Below are 19287 nucleotides of genomic sequence, written 5' to 3'. Positions count from 1 at the left end.
AGCCGTCCTCCACACCAGGTAACTGAACCTGACTTTTTAGACATTGTTAATGGAATGTCTAGCTTGTTGTGAATTTCATTAAGTACCCTAGGTTCAGAATTAAGCATTTTCTCTTTTCTTACTTCCTGTCTTTTGTATCTCCAGCCTTTGTACTGTCATAGATATTTTTTTTCTTGTTGCACAGCTACTTTTTCACCCTTTTTATGAGAAAATATATAAAGATTGCAATTGAAAACAGTGAGGGGTTTACTTCAAAGGTCACAATTAAAATAAATACTGTGGTGGTTTTTTTCAAGTAATGATTTTAATCCCTTCAATTCTTATCCTTGGTCTTAAGGGATCTGGAATGGAATTTTCCATTAAATACAGGAAAGGTCTGTTTATATCATTAAAATTGTCTTTTTGGGTGGCTTACTGTGATTTACTGTTTCTGTGTCTTCTGCTCTGAAGAAGTGCCCCTCCCCCCAAGGCTGTTTACCTCCCCCCCCACACACACACACACTTCGACACACTTCAGTATCTTCCAAGTCTCTCTGGGTGTTTAGCTAAACAAACAAATAAACAACAAACAAACAAAAAACCAAACCAAAGGAAAAAAATCAGATGTGTTCTCTCGAGATTACCCCTGTTCAGTTTAACCTCTGCAGCTTTCTGTCAGATACCTCCTGTCCTGTGTGATGTTTTTGTCACAGCTTTCGGAAATGCTAGTGGGTTTTCTCCTTCTCTAATCACATTGGTTTTTCCTTCCAACCGCAGAGTGACAGATGTAAAAGTATCTTTTATTTGCCTTCTGTAATTGCCATTTTTGAAGCTTACTGCTGAATAAATTCACCTTTCTAGTTCTTTTTTATTTTTTCATTAATTTTTATTTTTTTATAATAATCACAGGTTATTTACTTTGTATCCCAGACGTAGCCCTCTCCCTCACTCCCTCCCAAGCCCATCCTTCCTCCCTCATCTCATCCCTGCCCCTTTCCAAGTCTACTGCTTGAGGAGGTCCTCCTCCCCTTGCATCTGACCCTAGCTTATCAGGTATCTTCAGGACTAGCTGCTATGTCCTCCTCTGATTGGCTGGATCAACTCAGCTGTTCTGGCTCAAACTCCTCTCGAAGGTGACTGACTGGTTCAAACTGGTTTCACTCGGTTTCTGACAAATTGTTCTGCTTGGCCTCAAACAAACTCTTACAATCTATTCCAATCTTCTGTTTCCTTCTCATTCTCTGGCTTACTCTGTCTTTACTTTCAACCTGTCTCTCGAAATCTGTTCAAGTAAAACTGCTCCTGAACTCCATGAAGTGAACTGCCACCAACTGAACTGCAACAAACTCAAGTCCAGTGCACTGACACTCAGTTGACTCCTAGTTACTGGCAGGCTTCAACTCAACAACTGAACTGCACACCCTGAACCTCACCTCTCAGCTGCTGTTGCTACTTTCTTCTTCACTCCTCTTTCTTGTCTGTTCTCCTGAGAGTTGACTGTATTCTATCTCTCACTCATTTTGTCAAATCTTTCTGTGAGTCATCACTTTCTCTGCCCCTCAGTTAGATGTCACTTGCAAACATGGGTGCTTTCGTTTACAAACTGACTCTATAGTCATTCTTTGAGTTTAAAGGTGCATGCTAAAGACTTGTCTGAATTGCAGCCAGAGGAATTAAAGATATGTCATTTGCAGGTGGATCTCACAGACCAAGAAATTTTTTGGGTGTGATCCCTTGCCAGAGCAGCCATGTTGTTGAATTAAAATTCCTCTAAAGCATACTATGTATCTAAGTGAATACGGTTTGATTAAATTTTTAATTTTACTTTGCGTCGATACCCACATGGAGAAATGTGAATATCCTCCCCTAGTGTGTGACCCTGGCCTTTCAGTTCCCATTAGGACTGCCTAAATCCTCTTTCTCTGTGGAATGTCTAAGGAGGGTACAGGGGCCCCACAAGGAGACCAAAAAAGCCATGGACAATAATCTTAAAAAAAAACTTTTATTGTTTATTTTTATATTTTTAATTCATTGCAGTTTATTCCCTTTGTATCCCACCTGTAGTTCCCTCCCTCTTCCTTTCCTAACCCCACCCTCCCTCCCTCTTCTCCACCCATGCCCTTCTCCCAGTCCACTGATTGGGGATGTCCTCCTCCCCTTCCATATGACCCTAGTCTATCAGGTCTCACCAGGTCTTCCTCTGTGACCTGGTAGGGCTGAACACCACTGAGGGTTAAAAAAAAAAAAAAAAAACAGCAATAATCTTAACATGAGAAAAACCTGCTATTCAGGAGTTTGGTGGGAACTCCAAAATAGACTACTTCCATTTAAACTGTATATGTGTGCATGTATACTTAAATATTTTATGAAGCACATTCAGTAGTAGGTCACCACATATGCTGTTAATTTGTCTACGTCAGTTATTCTTCCTCGTGTTTTCTCTTCTACCCTACCATTCCACCTCCTCATCCAGTTTAACGCCTTCCCATTATGTTACTCTACACTAACTATTTACAACACTGCATTTTATCTCTCTGCCTTTGAAAGCAGACCAGTTCCCTTGATGGCCCATCCCTAGTTCAAGACCTCTATCAATACCCCAGAGATCCAGATGTAACCGAAAGCTTCAAACCTAACAACAAGTAAAGAAAATATGTGATTTTTGTCTTTCTGGATCTGGATTTCTCCCCTGAGAAATTGATTTCAGTTACACCCAATTACCTTAAAATTGCAGTATTTCATTTATATTAAAAAAACTGAGCATCACTCCATTGTTTTTGCTGTTTGAGGTTGTTTTAACTATTGGGGGTCTACTACTTACATATGTAATTTGCTACCTTGTCCAATTATCATGATAAAATTCATTCAAATTTTGCTGAGAATTGCATTAAATCTGAAGATTGCTTTTGAAAAAAGCCATTTTTACAATATTAATCATATTAATCCACGAGAATAAGAGATTTGCCTATCTGGTATCTTCTTAATTTTCTTTCTTTTTTTATTATTATTATTAGTTACATTTTATTACTTCTGTACTTGTCGCGCGCGGCCTTTGCCGATAAGGACAACGCAACAACCGAGGATTTCTTCAGTGGCAAGTTTATTGTGCAGCTCTTTCTAGTAGATGGTGAAGGACCCAAACCCCTGGCAGCGCCCTGTTTAAATAGCCAGCAAGGCGACCTGTCCGTCTGTAATTGGTGCTCTGCTCGAGTCCTCATCAGTATATGGCTGGCAATTGGATTGCAGCCTAAACCCTCATCAACATAAAGCTGCGCATGCGTAAAGCGCAGGGTGGCGCAGGCAAGAAGAACCAGGAAACAGGAAGCCGGCGCCATCTTGCAATGGCGGGAGCGGCTCCCGACATCTCCCCCTTTTATATATATTAAAGGCCATCTCAATCAGAAAAATAACACACCATGAGGTTACCGATCAGCCTGCTGAGCCAACAGCACCAGCGATCAAGGAGTTTACACAGTGTAAGAGACCCTCTGCACCTTGAGTCCCGTGTAATGGGAACCTGAGCCCTGGGAGGTGCAGAGGTCTGTCTTGAACAGCATCCTGGTGCAATGGGAACCTGTGCCCTTCAGGAGTGTTACAAGTCCAGACAGTGTCTCAACGATTGAGCATGTTAAGCCAGACTTGGGGAGATGCTCCCTGTTCCACAGCCAACATAGCCTAAACCATGGCCACATTTTTGAAATGTTGTTGTCTTTTGAATCTGTAGAGCAACCAAAAACAGAGAAACAGTCCAGCCAGTAGCAACACTCCAAATATTTCCACGCCAACCCACTCCTTAAAATAGGAAAAAGCAGAAGATAGACATTGGCAAATAAGGTAGTCCCAGAGAGTCATTAGTGGCGAAAAATCTTGGGAAGACTTGTGCATCATGCATCACCGGCATGGGTCGAGGAAAGGCTGACAGGATCCCCCATCGAATCTCCTGGGTCTCCACCTCCAAGCTCGTCTTGGTCCTGTGGGAAAATACACACAGCTCCCCTGGATCTTATAAAAATAGGATCCGGTCCTTTAATGATTATCAATGTTGCCGGAGTAGGTGCATCGTAACACAGCCCATACATCTAGAGTGGAGCATAGCACCTGTACTTGATGGCTAGTGTAAGGAGTAATAAGAGCAGAGAGCACAGCTGCTGCCAAGCCTTGATTTGTTACCGGTATTTGTTCATATACTTTAGGTGGGTATAAGGTCTGATTAACTACCCACTGGCCTTGTCCAGTAAGCATATCATAATTTTATTGAGGCCGTTGATTGGCTATATTTTGCTTTGTTTGAGCTGAGCACAGCTCGTGAAAGATGGACTTTCAGTCTAAATATTGCCCCATAGTCAGACAGGCTCTTACAGTATTGTACCAATCGTCTGGAGTCATGGCATTGTCAGCCAGTCTTTCTATCAGCGCCACTGTAAAGGAGGCACTGACGCCATATGTCTGGACTGCTTCCGCTAATGTCTTTAACTGTTTAAGATCTAAAGGAGAATGATGTCTATTATTTTGAGCGTCCTCCCAGATTGGGAACGCGGTTTTAATCCGCTTCCTCTCTTTTTTTGATATCAGGGAAAATTTTGTCTCTGTAGATTTGGGTTTTTTAGTGGCTGACTTCCGCATGGAGAACCCGGAAGTGCCAGCATAGGCCACATATGGTGGCGGAACTGGGCGGTAACGCCCTTCCTCATATTTAGCTGCTTCCTCATCCAACTCTGCCTGCTCGTCAGGATCGAGCCCTGACTCCTCATCAGTTTGTTGATTCTCAGAAGAGCTGTTTTTGCTCTCTGTAGACTCCGGCTCGCTCGATGACGAGGCGACTTTTAAATTTTGAAACTCCACTAAACTAGGATATAGCGGGGCACCACTCTTCTTTTCCTTGCTACCAGTCTGTTTTGGTTTTTTTGACTTTTTAACTAGCTTTTGCGCCTTCGGCGCTTTAGCCTTATCTTTTTTGGTCCCATCCTTAGGGGATTTACCGGTCTTAATTTTCTTTTTTGTTTTGGATAGACTGTCTTGATGATCTGTCAACACCTTTTGTCCTTTTTTTACTTTGTCTTTGCATTTTTTATCTTTTAAACATGATTTAATCAACTTGTAGATAGGAAAAGTCCCTGGCCTCAATGTTTCCTTCTCTTTCTCTTTTTCTAAGTCATGGCCTAACTTGTCCCAACAACCCGTAGTCAGGTCGCCCGATATTTGAAACCAAGGAGCCACCCGATCCACTTCCTTAATAAAATTACGGAGCACATACCTCGAAATTTTCAAATCCTTTTCCTTAAGTAATACATGCACCGCTTCTAAAAACGGCTTTACTGGATGATTTTTTATGCTTCCTTTATCTACAGGAGTGGGAAGGACGGCTCAGTTATCTACCTGAGGCTTACAGTCCGTTTGTATCACAAGGTGGAGAAACACACACTTTATCTCGTTTCCCGCAATTAAGGCACAAACAGCACAACAAAATGTAAATGAAACAGCAAGCAATAAACAATCCACCCCACATCCAATCAGTCATACCTTGCAGAAAAGTACCGCGGTTCTCACGCCACTGACTTTGAATCCTTACTCGACGTCGGGGTCCTTCGAAGCGATCCTCCACTCCGGGGTTTGGCGGCTCCCGGGTTTCGGCACCACTTGTCGCGCGCGGCCTTTGCCGATAAGGACAACGCAACAACCGAGGATTTCTTCAGTGGCAAGTTTATTGTGCAGCTCTTTCCAGCAGATGGTGAAGGACCCAAACCCCTGGCAGCGCCCTGTTTAAATAGCCAGCAAGGCGACCTGTCCGTCTGTAATTGGTGCTCTGCTCGAGTCCTCATCAGTATATGGCTGGCAATTGGATTGCAGCCTAAACCCTCATCAACATAAAGCTGCGCATGCGTAAAGCGCAGGGTGGCACAGGCAAGAAGAACCAGGAAACAGGAAGCCGGCGCCATCTTGCAATGGCGGGAGCGGCTCCCGACAGTATCCCAGCTGTGTCCCTCTCCTGCATTCCCTCCCAAACCCACCCTACCTCCCTCACTTCCTCCCTGCTCCCCCTCCCCCCATTCCACTGATTGGGGAGGACCTCCTCCTCTTTCATCTGACCCTGTTTTATCAGGTATCTTCAGGACTGGCTGCAAAGTCCTCCTCTGTGGCCTAGAAAGACTGCTCCTCACTTGGGGGGTGGGGAGGTCAAAGAGCCAGCCATTGAGTTCCTGTCAGAAATAGTCCTTGTTCCCGTTACTATAGGAAACCAATTGATTACTGAGCTACCACGGGCTTCATCCAAGCAGAGATTCTAGGTTATATCCATACATGGTCCTTGGTGAACTGTCAGTCTCAGAAAAGACCCCTGTGCCCAGATATATTTGGTCCTTGTGGAGCTCCTATCCTTTCAACATCATACAAACTCCCCCTTCTTTCATATGATTCCCTGCACTCTGCTGAAGGTTTGGTTATGAGTCATAGTATCTTCTTTGATACTCTGCTAGGTAGAGTCTTTCAGGGGCCCTCTGAGGTAGGCTCCTGTTCTGTTACTTGTTTTCTCCTATGTCCAATGCACGTCCCATTTGTTTTTCTAAGTGAGGATTGATCATCTGACCCCAGGTCCTCTTTCTGGTTTGTCTTCTTTAGGTGTATATATTTTTTTATATTTATCATAACTTATAGGACTATATGAGTGAGTATATACCATGTGTGTCTTTCTCCTTCTGGGATACCTCACTCAGAATGGTCTTTTCTAGATCCCACCATTTGCCTGCAAATTTCATGATTTCCTCCTTTTTGATTGCTGAGTAGCATTCTATTGTGTAAAAATACCACAATTTCTGTATCCATTCCTCCATTGAGGGACATCTGGGTTGTTTCCAGGTTCTGGCTATTACAAATAAAGCTGCTACAAACATGGTTGAGCAAATGTCCTTGTTGTTTACTTGAGCAAATTTTGGGTATTTGCCTAGGAGTGGTATAGCTGGGTCTTGAGGAAGCACTATTCCTAATTGTCTGAGAAAGCGCCAGATTGACTTCCAAAATTGCTGTACCAGTTTACATTCCCAGCAGCAATGGAGGAGGGTTCCCCTTTCTCCACGACCTTACCAGCATGTGTTGTCAATTGAGTTATTCATCTTAGCTATTCTGATGTATGTAAGGTGAAATCTCAGGGCCTAATTTTCTTTTATAAGTGTCCTACCCTCTTAATTGAACAATATTTTTATTCCCTTTGTTATGTTTATTCAAAGATATTTACTTTGAAGCTATTGTGAATTGGATTGTTTCTCTGGCTTCTTTCTTCGAGTGTTTACTATTTGCTTCTAGGAAAGCTACTCATTTCTCTGTGCTAATTTTGTAGCTCACTAATTTTCTGAGAATAAACTGAACTTAAATACTTAAATTTAAACAGATAGTATAAAAGCAGAATTCAAATAAAAATTAGCCTAGGAGTAGATTCAGTCAGTATACAGGTGAGCTACTTCAGATGAAAACATTTGTATTTTTAACAGAGATTCACAAAACAATGTAGCTTTGGATTATTAACCATGTATTTTAACAAAAACAGTTGGGGTATGATGCTTATATATTTAAGTAGGCTGAACTTTATACATGTAAGTTTTACCTCCACATAAAAGACATGGCCCTCTCAGAGGCTAAGATCATGGGATTTTTCTCAGATGCCTTTGATGAGGGGCTGACATTTAAAACTACTATAGTATACAGATAAGCATCCCATATTGTAAAACTAACTTGAAGTTATAATTTATTCTCTCCAGTAAACTGAAATTTATGGGCTTAAGTGAAAGTGTAAAAGAAAAAAATCATCTTGTTTTATTTATTAACTGTCACAGATTCTTTCTGTAACTGAGCCTTCCACTCACTTCACTCTTTAGTGTGTCCGCGTTATTCCTCCAAGTCATAAATGTCAGAATTTAGTGACTCCGAAGGAAGTATAAGTTCTGACTTTGCCTAATTTACAAAATGAAATTATCACTAACATTAAAATCATTCTCATTTATTAAATCATATAAATAAAATCTCTAATTATTGCCACTCAAGTAAGATGATCTTCAGTCATATTTATTGGTCAATTATAGATTAAATGATGAACTGTCACTTTAAAGCTCTTCTACACTTATCATTAAGGAAATTTCATTTTACTAACTTCATGAAATATAATATTTATAGGATTTTGGAGAATATAGTATGACTATAATTTTCTAATATAACCTGTGGTCATAATTATCTAATATAAGCTGTATTTATGTCTAACTAATAAAATATGTTTCATTTCAAAATTGAAAATGTGAGGAAGTTATTATGATAACTTTATTTAATAATTAATCTACAAGCCTAAATGAAGTCTAATGAATAATAACTTCGGCAATTAATTTCCTGTCTTCTGGAAATAAACTGTAATATTAATATTTGTATCTATTTAAGTCATTTTCCAAAAGTATTATTTGCTGATAAAATAAACCCAAATATAGTTAAATAAATGAGGATAGTTTACAAAACTATGAAATACGGTATGTGTCCTTTAATAAACATAAGGTGAACTACTTATTCTCCTGACAATTGTGGTCTTGAATTTTATGTATTCAGATATCTATTCAAGCTCTTCTGGTTTTATGTCAAAAATTTCAAGGAATGCTTTAACTAATATCATCACACATTACCTATTAGGTCATATTAACTGCTTTAAACTCAATATAGTAATCACTTGATTTGCATTCTGCATTGTCCTCAATAGTTGTTCTTAATATTTATTCATTAGGTAATTGAATTAATGACAGCAGCCCACGTATCTATCTTTGCCATGACATTATTGGAAGAACTTTAAGTTTTGATGTTGTGGTGGTTTGAGTAGGTCTGTGTCCTGACCCGCGGGACTTCAGCGGGTTCCTAAAGAAAGGTGTGTGTGTGGAAAGAATGAAGTAGGACAAAGAGACACAAAGAATGAGGCTGTCTGTTTGTCTGATCAAAGTCTCGTTTATTTGAAAATTTTACACAACTATATAGGGAGAAGGCGGGAAAGGGGGAAGGCTAATTTACTGCTGCAGAAGATAGCAAGAGTGCTTTATGGTTTGAGATCCCGCACCTGCATGATGCCGTAAGAATGTTTCTTCAAGATATCTCAAGGATGCTCCAAGACTAAGGAGATGTTCTTACATAAATCTATAGCCTATGACCTAGGGTCCTAGTGCAGCTGTTGGTAACTTTTCCACTAATTGGCATTGGCTCCACTAAATGGCTTTGGCTCACTAATTGGCTTTGGCTTCAGTAAATAGGTTTGGCTCCCGGCAGGTCTGGCCCTATAGATTCGTGTGTTTGAATGCTTGGCCATATCTACTAGAAGGTGTGGCCTTATTGCAGGAGGTGTGGCCTTCATAGAGGAAGGCAGGGCTCTGGAGGCAGGGCTCTGACATTTTAAATGTTCAAGCTACACCCATTGCAAGACAAATCCAGTCTCCTCCTAGCTGCCTTTTGATCAAAATATAGAACTCTCAGCTGCTCCAGCAAAATATCTGCCTGCACACAGCCAGGGTTCCTGTTGTGTGGGTAATGGACTAAACCTTTGAAACTGTAAGCCAGCCACAATTAAATGTTGCTTTGGTCATCTGTCTCTTCTCAGCAATAAGATTCAAACTAAGAGAGATATTAAGCATAAACTCTTTTTCAGGATAGGAGCCTACCAGAGTGGGACTCTGAAAGACTCTACAGGCAGGGTATCAAAGCAGATCCTGAGACTCATGGCCAAACTTTGGGCAGAGTACAGGGAATCTTATGAAAGAAGGGGTATATAGTAAGACCTGGAGGGGACAGCAGCTCCATAAGTAGAGCAACAGAACCAAAAAATCTGGGCCCAGGGGTCTTTTCTAAGACTGATACTCCAACCAAGGGCCATGCATTGAGATAACCTAGAACCTCTGCTCTAATATAGACCATGGCATCTAAGTGTCCAAGTGGCTGGTTCTTTGATTATCTACCCCTGAGTGGAGAGCAGCCTTACCAGGCTACAGAGGAAGACAATGTAGCCAGTCCTGATGAGACCTGATAGACTAGGATCAGAGGAAAAGGGAGGAGGACATCTGCTATCCATGGTAGTCTTAGAGAGGGGCATGAAAGGAGATGAGGGAGGGAAGGTGATATTGAGAGGGGAAGAGGATGGATACAACTGGGATACCAAGCGAATAAACTGTAATTAATAAAAATAAAATTTAAAAAACTCTTTTTGAAATAATTAGTTTTTTTACATGTTCATGTACATATATTATATATATATATATATATATATATATATATATATATATATATATTCTCACAATGTTTTAGCTATACCAAGTCCTCTTCTTGTTTGAAACCAGTCACCTCGCTTCCTGAATTCACATGTCACTATCCTTTCATCACTTAATGATACTCAAAATGGAAGTTGTCATCCTTTCTTTTCCATGCCTTCAAATTCCTTCTTTTCTCTTTTACACCATCTTACAAACAAAAACATGTTAGTTTTAGATTTTTTTAAAATAACTCATATTACTTCTGGTCATAGCCCCTTCCCTCCTCCCTTCTCAGTCTCACCCTCCTTCCTTTATCTACCCTCCCCTACTCCTCAAAGAAGGGGAGCTCCTCCTCATCCACCCACCTACCCTGGCACCTGAGGACATGAGAGTTGGGGAACTGTCCCAGCCCATTGCATGTTGAAACACCTGGGAGAGAGAGCCCTGCACCTCCCCTGGGCTGCACAATAGAGCTCTCCCTGATGGCATGGTTGCAGATGAACCAGCCCAAGGGCATGACAGCAGGAGAGCTGACTCTGCCCAGTGGATGGGCAGCTGGGGAAAAACAGGAGAGCTCACCTTGTGGATGTGGGCAGCTGGCAGGCTAACCAGCTCAGATACCTCTCAGGACCAGATCCAGGACTTTGAATTGGCCTACGCCAACATCTACACCATTAATAAACAACTGGAGTGCTTGAAGGGGCTGGTCCTACAGATCCAAAATGACAGGATCTCCATAAAATGGGGTAATAAAAGGATATATGAGAAGTGTCCCAGTGAGTTTCCAGTATTGATAGTATAGCAGCTTCCAGAACAAAATTTTTTCTCTGTTGGTGGTGGGCGGGAAGGGTGCAAGGGTGGAACACAGGTATAAGGGGAGAGGAGATAAGTGGGATTGGGGTGCATGTTGTGAAATTCATAAAAGTTGAAAGAAAAAAATAACTATAAATTTAGTGAAACAAATGTGCATTCAAAATGCATTCTAAATACTTACGCCTTTACACATATATTTAAGTGTCACACCTCATCATGGATGTTTCTTTTGGCAGCAGTCTCGTGTTAATACAGAGATACATGCAGTCAATATGTATAGAAAAGTCTCGTGCAGAAGTCAGTAACAGAGGGAAGACTTAGTCACACTCCTCCTATAAAGGCTCAAAGAAAAAGACTCACAGTAAATTGAGTGAAAAGATTGCAAGAGTAAGACATTGGTGAGGATGGCTAGAAAATAGTGTCTTCTCAATATGAGGAGGGCAGTTCATTCATGAGCTCAGAATAACAACGGTTGCCTATATAAGACTTGAAAAAGATTAAGCTGCCACAACTTCCAGAAAAAATGGAGAAGGATACATAATGCCCTTTACTTGATGTTCTTGAATGCATGTCCATAAAAGCAGCATTAACTGATCTTATTTAAGAAAAGAGAATATTTGAAACTTAGAAGATATTAAAACGTTTAAATAGGTTAAAACAGTGGTCCAGGACACAAAAGTGGAGTGTCCATGACAAGTTAGAAGGGTGTGCAGAGATTTATCTGATTAAAACAAAGTGCTTTAAAATACAATGAAATGAATACAGATCAATATTAATTACAAAATTATTAGATTTTAAAGAAAAAGTAAATTTTTTGTATCCATACAAAGTAATAAAATAGGAGAAAATCAAAATATTTTTTTTATTTTTTACCTTATCTCTTTAGGCCAAACATTCTAAAAGTAACTCTTAAATTAAGAAAAATGAAGGCAATCCTATGATTCATACTGTCACTATGTAAAGATAGTAGAAGCAATGGCGTTAGATCATTGTGAAAGAAGGGAATGGATGATTATAATACCCTGAAGACTGTGACTACAAGGGGATCCTGTGTGACTACAAGGGAATCATGTTTTCCTGAACAGGGTAGTTTCACATATGAACTCACTACTGTTAAAACAATGTACACATTATCTGCATATACCAGAAAGAATCTCATCATGGGCTGTGTGCATGAAGATCCATCCCTAGTTGAGGAGGTACTGGTAATTCATAGCTGCTAGGAGACTTAGTTTTCTTTCAGGACATAACTCCTAGATTATCTACCATGTATCAGTGGATGACTACATATCCAAGAGTAAAACAATGCCCAAATTCAACACAATAGGTTTAAAATATATGGAGGATAGACCATGAGGTGGGTATGTATAGAGAAATTTTAATTAAATATAATGGCATCTTTGGCAAGAGGTTATATTATAAGACCTTTTTGGTGTGTTTGCTTCAGATGGAACATAGCACACCTTTATTTTTTTTATTAATTTTTTTGAGGTTTTTTTTGTTTTGTTTTGTTTTTGTTTTTGTTTTTTTTTCTTTTTAGTTACATTTTGTTAACTCTGTGTCCCAGCTGTATCCCGCTCCCTCATTCCCTCCCCAACCCCAACTCCCTCCCTGGTCTCCTCCCTGCCCCTTTCCAAGTCCCCTGATAGGGGAGGACCTCCTCCCCTTTCATCTGACCCTGTTTTATCAGGTATCTTCAGGGCTGGCTGCAAAGTACTCCTCTGTGGCCTAACAGACTGCTCCTCCCTGGGGGGGGGGGTGTCAAACAGCCTGCCCTTGAGATCCTGTTAGAAATAGTCCGTGTTCCCCTTACTTTGGAAAACTACTTGGTTACTGAGCTACCACGGGCCACATCCGAGCAGAAGTTCTAGGTTATATCCATAGATGGTCCTTGGTTGAGTGTCAGTCTCAGAAAAGACCCTGTGCCCAGATATGTTTGGTCCTTGTAGAGCTCCTATCCTTTCCACATCATACTAACTTCCCTTCTTTCATATGATTCCCTGCACTCTGCCGAGGGTTTGGTTATGAGTCTTAGTGTCTGCTTTGAAACACTGCTAGGTAGAGTCTTTCAGATGCCTTTTGTGGTAGACTCCTGTCATAAGTTCAATGCACATCCCATTTGTCTTTCTAAATGAGGATTAATCACCATAGCACACCTTTAATTCCAGGAGACAAAGGCAAACATCTGAGATTAAGCCCAGCCTGGTATAGAGCAGGCTGAGATAAAAAACTCAAGTGACAACACATGCTGGAGAGGTTGTGGAGAAAGGGGAACCCTCCTCCAATGCTGGTCAGAATGTAAACTTGTAAAACCACTCTGGAAATCAATCTGGCACTGTCTCAGACAATTAAGAATAGCGCTTCCTCAAGATCAAGTTATATTACTCCTAGGCCTATATCCAAAAGAGGCTCAAGTACACAATAAGGACATTTGCTCCACCATGTTTGTAGCAGCCTTATTTGTAATAGCCAGAAGCTGGAAACAGCCCATATGCCCCTCAACTGAAGAATGGATGCAGAAATTGTGGTACATCTACACAATGGAATATTACTCAGCAATGAAAAACAAGGAAATCATGAAATTTGCAGCAAATTGTGGGAACTGGAAAGGATCATCCTAAGTGAGCTATCCCAGAAACAGAAAGACACACACAGTATATATTTACTCATATGGACATATAATATAGGATAAACCTACTAAAATCTGTACATGTAAAGAAACTAAACAAGAGGGAGGACTCTGACTAAAATGCTCAATCCCTATCCCGAAAGGCAATGAGGATAGACATCAGAAGGAGAAGAAAACAGGAAATACGTTAGGAACCTGCCACAGAGGGCCTCTGAAAGGCTCTGCCCTGCAGACTATCAAAGTTGACGCTGAGACTTAAGGCCAACTGTTGGGCAGAGTGCATGGAATCTTATGTAAGAAGTGGGGAATAGTAAGATAGTAATAGGAACTTCGCAAGGAGAGCAACAGAACTAGAAATTTGAACACAGGGGTCTTTCTTGAAACTCATACTCCAACCAAGTACCATGCATGGAGATAATCTAGAATCCCTGCACAGATGTAGCCCATGGCAGTTCAGTGTCCAAGTGGGTTCCATAGTAATGGGAAGAGGGACTGCCTCTGACATAAACTGATTGGCCTGCTCTTTCTTTACCTCCCCCTGAGAGGGGAGCAGCCTTACTAGGCCACAGAAGATGACAATGCAGCCACACCTGATGTCAAAAGCTGAGGGAAGCCAGGTTGAATCAGTCAACTTGGAGAGGTATTTGATCAAGAAAAGCTGAGTTTAACCAGCAGAGTTATAACTAGAAGGGATGAACTTATTCAGCAGTAAGTCAGAGGTTGAAAACATTCTAGGCCTAGATTAGACTGTATGTAGGCTAGAAGTATCCAAGAGTAGGCCTAGGTTAAAGGACAGAGGCAGTAAGCCTCAGGAATGACAATTACATCAGGAGAATAAAAGTTACTCTTACAGGTATGAAAGGGGACATGGGTTGAGTATGAGGTAGGAAAAGGGAACATATAATTAAAATATAGTGTATGAGCTCCTCAAAAATACTGTAACCTCCTAGACATCTTTCTAGATTTTATTTGAAGATGTTATAAAAATATAAGATTCAAGGAATGTAAAGTCTTTTCATTGTCATTAAATCAAAAAGTTATTGAGATATTAATATAAAACAGAGGATAACATAATGTGTTTATTTACACAGATACTATAAAATTTGCACTGTTTTGAAATTGATACCCAGGTCATCATAGAATATAGCACTAAGCAATACACATTAAGACAAACAAAAAAGGCATGAAAGTTATATGCAGTATTTTTTTTTGGAAAAAGGAAAGGTTTCAGTGGGAGCAAAAAGGGAGAGACTATTACCAAAGAACAGTTGCGTCAGTGTTCATATACATGTGTATTCATATATATGTATAAAATAAATCATAAAGAAATAAATGTTAAAAGTATTTATTCTTACTGATACTCTTTCCCAAAACAAAATATTAACCATAGGAAGAAAAATATGAATATTTTATCCACAGAGATACACTATTTATCTTGGTCTTTATTTTAGAATAGACTGCTCAGAAATCTAATAACTCCTGTTCATTCTGCATTCAAGTATCCACATGAAACTCTTTATTTTCATAAAGATATCAGCATGCTATCAAACATGGAAAGCCAATCTTACTTTTTTATATCAAAATCTTTGAAAAGTACTCATATTTGACATTCAGTCTCTGATATGCAGTGAGTTCTAGAAAATGCTGGTGAAATGTCTTCTGAATATCTAATGTGTGCAACTCTTTCTTTCAAATAATTAGTCTCTATATTATTGCCAGATTGCTTCAGTTTTAATTAGCAACCATAATGTTGATGGCAACAAAAATTAGTGCTTTATTTTCTGATGTTCTACAAAATAGCTGTCTCATAAAATGGAATTGTTTGTAGGCTATTTAAATATTAAATATAGCTCTCATATCTCACCAAATAAACATGTAAAATTATAGAATAATGATTATTTATTGCTACAATTTAACTCAAAAGTTTTAGGTTGAGTCTGGGGTACAGTTTAGGGTGCTTATTCCTTGGCATGCTTGTTCTCTACTTGTCTTCTCCCCCTTTTTAAAGGTGGAGTTTCTTATCAAGACTTATTTTTAATTCTGCATGTGTGGTGTCTGCATGTATGTTCATGTGTATGAAACAAGAAAAGGGTATGGGATCCCCAAGAACCGGACATACAGGTGGTTGGGAACAACCGGTGTTCTCTGGAAGAGCAGCATGTGCTATTAAACTCTGAGACAGACAGAGATATTTTATTTTCAAATGATATAAACTTACTTGCAAATATTGTATGCACTATCACGTTTTGGCTGCAGACTTGCTGAATCTTTTTAATAAAAAATGTAATACCTTATATAGCTTCGTTTTGTAATGGGAACACTACACTCAGAACTAATTCCTTTAAACAATGTATCAACTGTACTTACAGCAGGTTTGGTACACCTTCCATCTAAGTGAAAACTTAAGAACCATGTTCACCACCATTCTGATATACACCCACCCAGTCAACATAGTCCCTTATAATCACCATTCTATCATCCTTTCGATTCAAACGCAAAATAACTGAAACAATCTTATTGAAAAAGGGAAACAATTTTTAAAGAGAATTTTATTTCATTTAAACATGCATCCATAAAAATTTAATTAATTCATACTTTAACAGGCCTTTGGCTTGTATACATACACAAATCAGTACATATCAATATGTGCTGATTTAATATGAGAAATTATATGTATACAGTTAATTATATTTTACAACAAATTGTCTAGTTTAGATACTGTATTCTAATCAAGTAGGCTGGCAGCTTTTATCTAAATTGCTTCAAGGATGCAACTTCTGTGTGTATATTATGATTTCAAATTTTAAAGATTTTAAAAAAAGATGTGTTCATAATTATAGCTAGATGATGTGGGAGGGGATGCTCTTTTATTTTTTAATTTCTTCTCTCATATGCTGCCAGTTTCCTCTCCCTCCTCACCTCCAGTCACCCACAGACACTTCCCCTCTCCCCCACCTATTTTTTTCTCCATTTCTTCTCAGAAAAGTGCAGGATTCCTACGGATTTTCAAGTAAACATGGCAAGTTGCAATAAGCATAGGCACTTCCCCTGTTGTTAAGGCTGGAAGACATGACCTACGGAGAGGGTAAGGGTCCTAAAAGCAGGCAAAAGAATGAGAGCAACCCCAACCCCATCATTAAGATCAAGCTACACAACCATAACATATGTACAGAGGTCCTAGGTCAGAAACATGTAGGATTTCCGGTTGTAAATTCAGTCTCTGAGAACCCTGAGCCTTGGATAGTTCATTCTGTGGCTTTTCTTGTGGAGTCTTAAGTGCTCTGGCTACTATAAGTCTTCCTCCCCCTCTTCCACGGATTTCTCAAGTTCTGCCAAAAAATTTTTTTGGGGGTCTCTACATGTGTTTCCTGTCAGCTGCAGAATGAAGTCTCTCTGATGACAATTATGCTAGGCTGCTGTTGTGAGTACAGCAGAATATCATTAGGAATCATTTCAATCAATCACTTCACTGACATTTAAAAAGAAACCCGCCATGTTTGGTTCTATCCTAGGTTTCTATGCTATCTAGCCTCTGGTTCCTGGCTACCAAGCAGGGTCACGGGTGGGTTCCCTATTAGGGGGTCACTCTTTAAAACTTAGGGTTCCTCTTAAGGATATTGACCCACTAATTTTTTTTTTCCAAAATCCGAACAACGAAATCTTTAAATACTTACAAGCTTTCAAGAGAATTCATATTAAAGTTAAATCTTTTTTCTGGGTAAAGTCGGCTTTGCACCAGAGACTCCCATTGAAAGATATTTGCACCCTTGACCCTCTTGTAACAACATTATTGAACCAGCAAGTCGGAAAGCAATGAATGTCTTTGTGAATTGTGTGTGCATTGCCTGTAAGCTGCAGGCTGTGGCAGATCAGAAGAAGAGAACTTTCAAGAGAGCAAACACTAATGTTTCATCCCGGCTCCACTATTTCTCACAATCTTAAACTGCAAACGTAAAATTATTGATGGATTATCCTACTAGAGAAATACTTACTCACTAGCAAAGATGTAAGGGGAAATGTGGTTCATGTTACACACGATCATTCCAATTTGGGAGTCCTGGGACAATGTCTTTCCAACAGAATTCTGTGTTTTGATGACATGAGAGGGTGACCAGGAACACCACTGAACATGAGGCACATGGCTGAGATTTCAGGGTTGGAGGCTTGCAGGGGCTTCTTTTGCCAGCTTGCCTGTGGGCACACAAGTACCTTTAGGCCTGGACTGACAATGCTTCCTGACAATACTCATAGGCTGGACCTGTAACAGCTAGGGCCCTCTATTCACATTCATGTATTATTTCTTTAGTAAAATGCAAACAGGGATTTTTCTCTCCCCTTTTGATATTTTAAACATAGATAGTATGATCACATAAAAAGAAAAAGGAAATAAATTTTCCTTTCTATATTTATTTGTGTAGTAAATATAATGAAAAACTATGTATAAAAATATATAATTATAATAAATATAATGAAAACATAATATGAAGCACAAATAAAATACTACATAATGTATACGCTAAAATAAATAAGTTAATATATTAACTTAAATTTCACGACTCATGAAGAAATTTAGTCATGTAATATTTATATTTTTTATTTGAAAATAATTATTTAAGATTTTTTTTTTACTCTATTTTATTTCTGAGATTTGTAAAGACAAAACTTAAGATTACCTGCACTCTGCCTTAGGCTTGGTTATGAGTCTCAGTATCTGCTTCAATACCCTGATGGGTAGAGTCTTTCAGAGTTCCTCTGTGGTAGGCTCCTGTCCTGTTCCATGTCTTCTCCAAGTTCTTAAAAAAGTACTTCAGAGATGTTAACTTCACTTTAAGAATCAGTTTCAGAAAGAAGCAACTGACTGGCCTTTTGGTTTAATTGTTAGGTCTGAGTACAGACATGATGCTGAAAAATACAAGGACTTAGTACCAGATACCAGGAAAAATACAAGGACTTAGTACCAGATACCAGGAAAAACACCGCCAATGCAGCTAAAATGCAAAGCCATTATTCAACTGGAATGTAAATAATCCTGTTTTTACGGCTGCTGGATAAGCTCAGACTAAAACCTATAGATTTAGAGTCATGATGACTACTTGGTATTGCTTCAGGCAATTGGTGTTTCCAGTTCAGGAGCCTAACACAGGCTGCAGTTGCTAAAGCAAACGAAACAAAAGAAGGCTTACTCTTTGCTTTAGAAATACATGTTCTTGGCTTTGACATAAGAGATGCAGCTTTTAACGAGCTGCTCGGATGCTCTGGTTGCATCACATAGAAGAGGTCAGAGAGCTAAAGATGAAAATTAGTGAATCCACTGCAGCTGTTCAGGCAATCACTGCTGAGCCAAAGACAGACCACAGAGTGGGGAAAGTTGGAAGATGAGCACATCAGGATATCAGCTTCTTGTCTGATCAGTGTGACAGGAACTGTGCACACTGCCATGTGTTTGGAAATCAAATGTTACATTTTCAAGAAAGGAGTCCCAAGAGAAAGACCACATTCTACAGATTTACTAAGCTGTTTTTTTTTTCTTTTAATAAAGTTAGGGAAAGTATAGAAAGGGAGAGAAGAAAGAAAGAAAGAAAGAAAGAAAGAAAGAAAGAAAGAAAGAAAGAA

General features: G+C 39.5%; 1 pseudogene; it reads left to right on the top strand.

The window, feature by feature from the left end:
- The first annotated feature begins 10719 nt into the window (after positions 1-10719).
- LOC129678916 (RNA transcription, translation and transport factor protein-like) lies at positions 10720-19053 on the top strand (annotated as a pseudogene).
- The last annotated feature ends 234 nt before the right edge of the window (positions 19054-19287 follow it).

The sequence above is a fragment of the Psammomys obesus genome, unplaced genomic scaffold (assembly GCF_907164565.1).
Source record: "Psammomys obesus unplaced genomic scaffold, mPsaObe1.curated_primary_1811, whole genome shotgun sequence".
NCBI lineage: Eukaryota > Metazoa > Chordata > Mammalia > Rodentia > Muridae > Psammomys > Psammomys obesus.
This window is presented reverse-complemented; position numbering and strand designations above follow the sequence as displayed.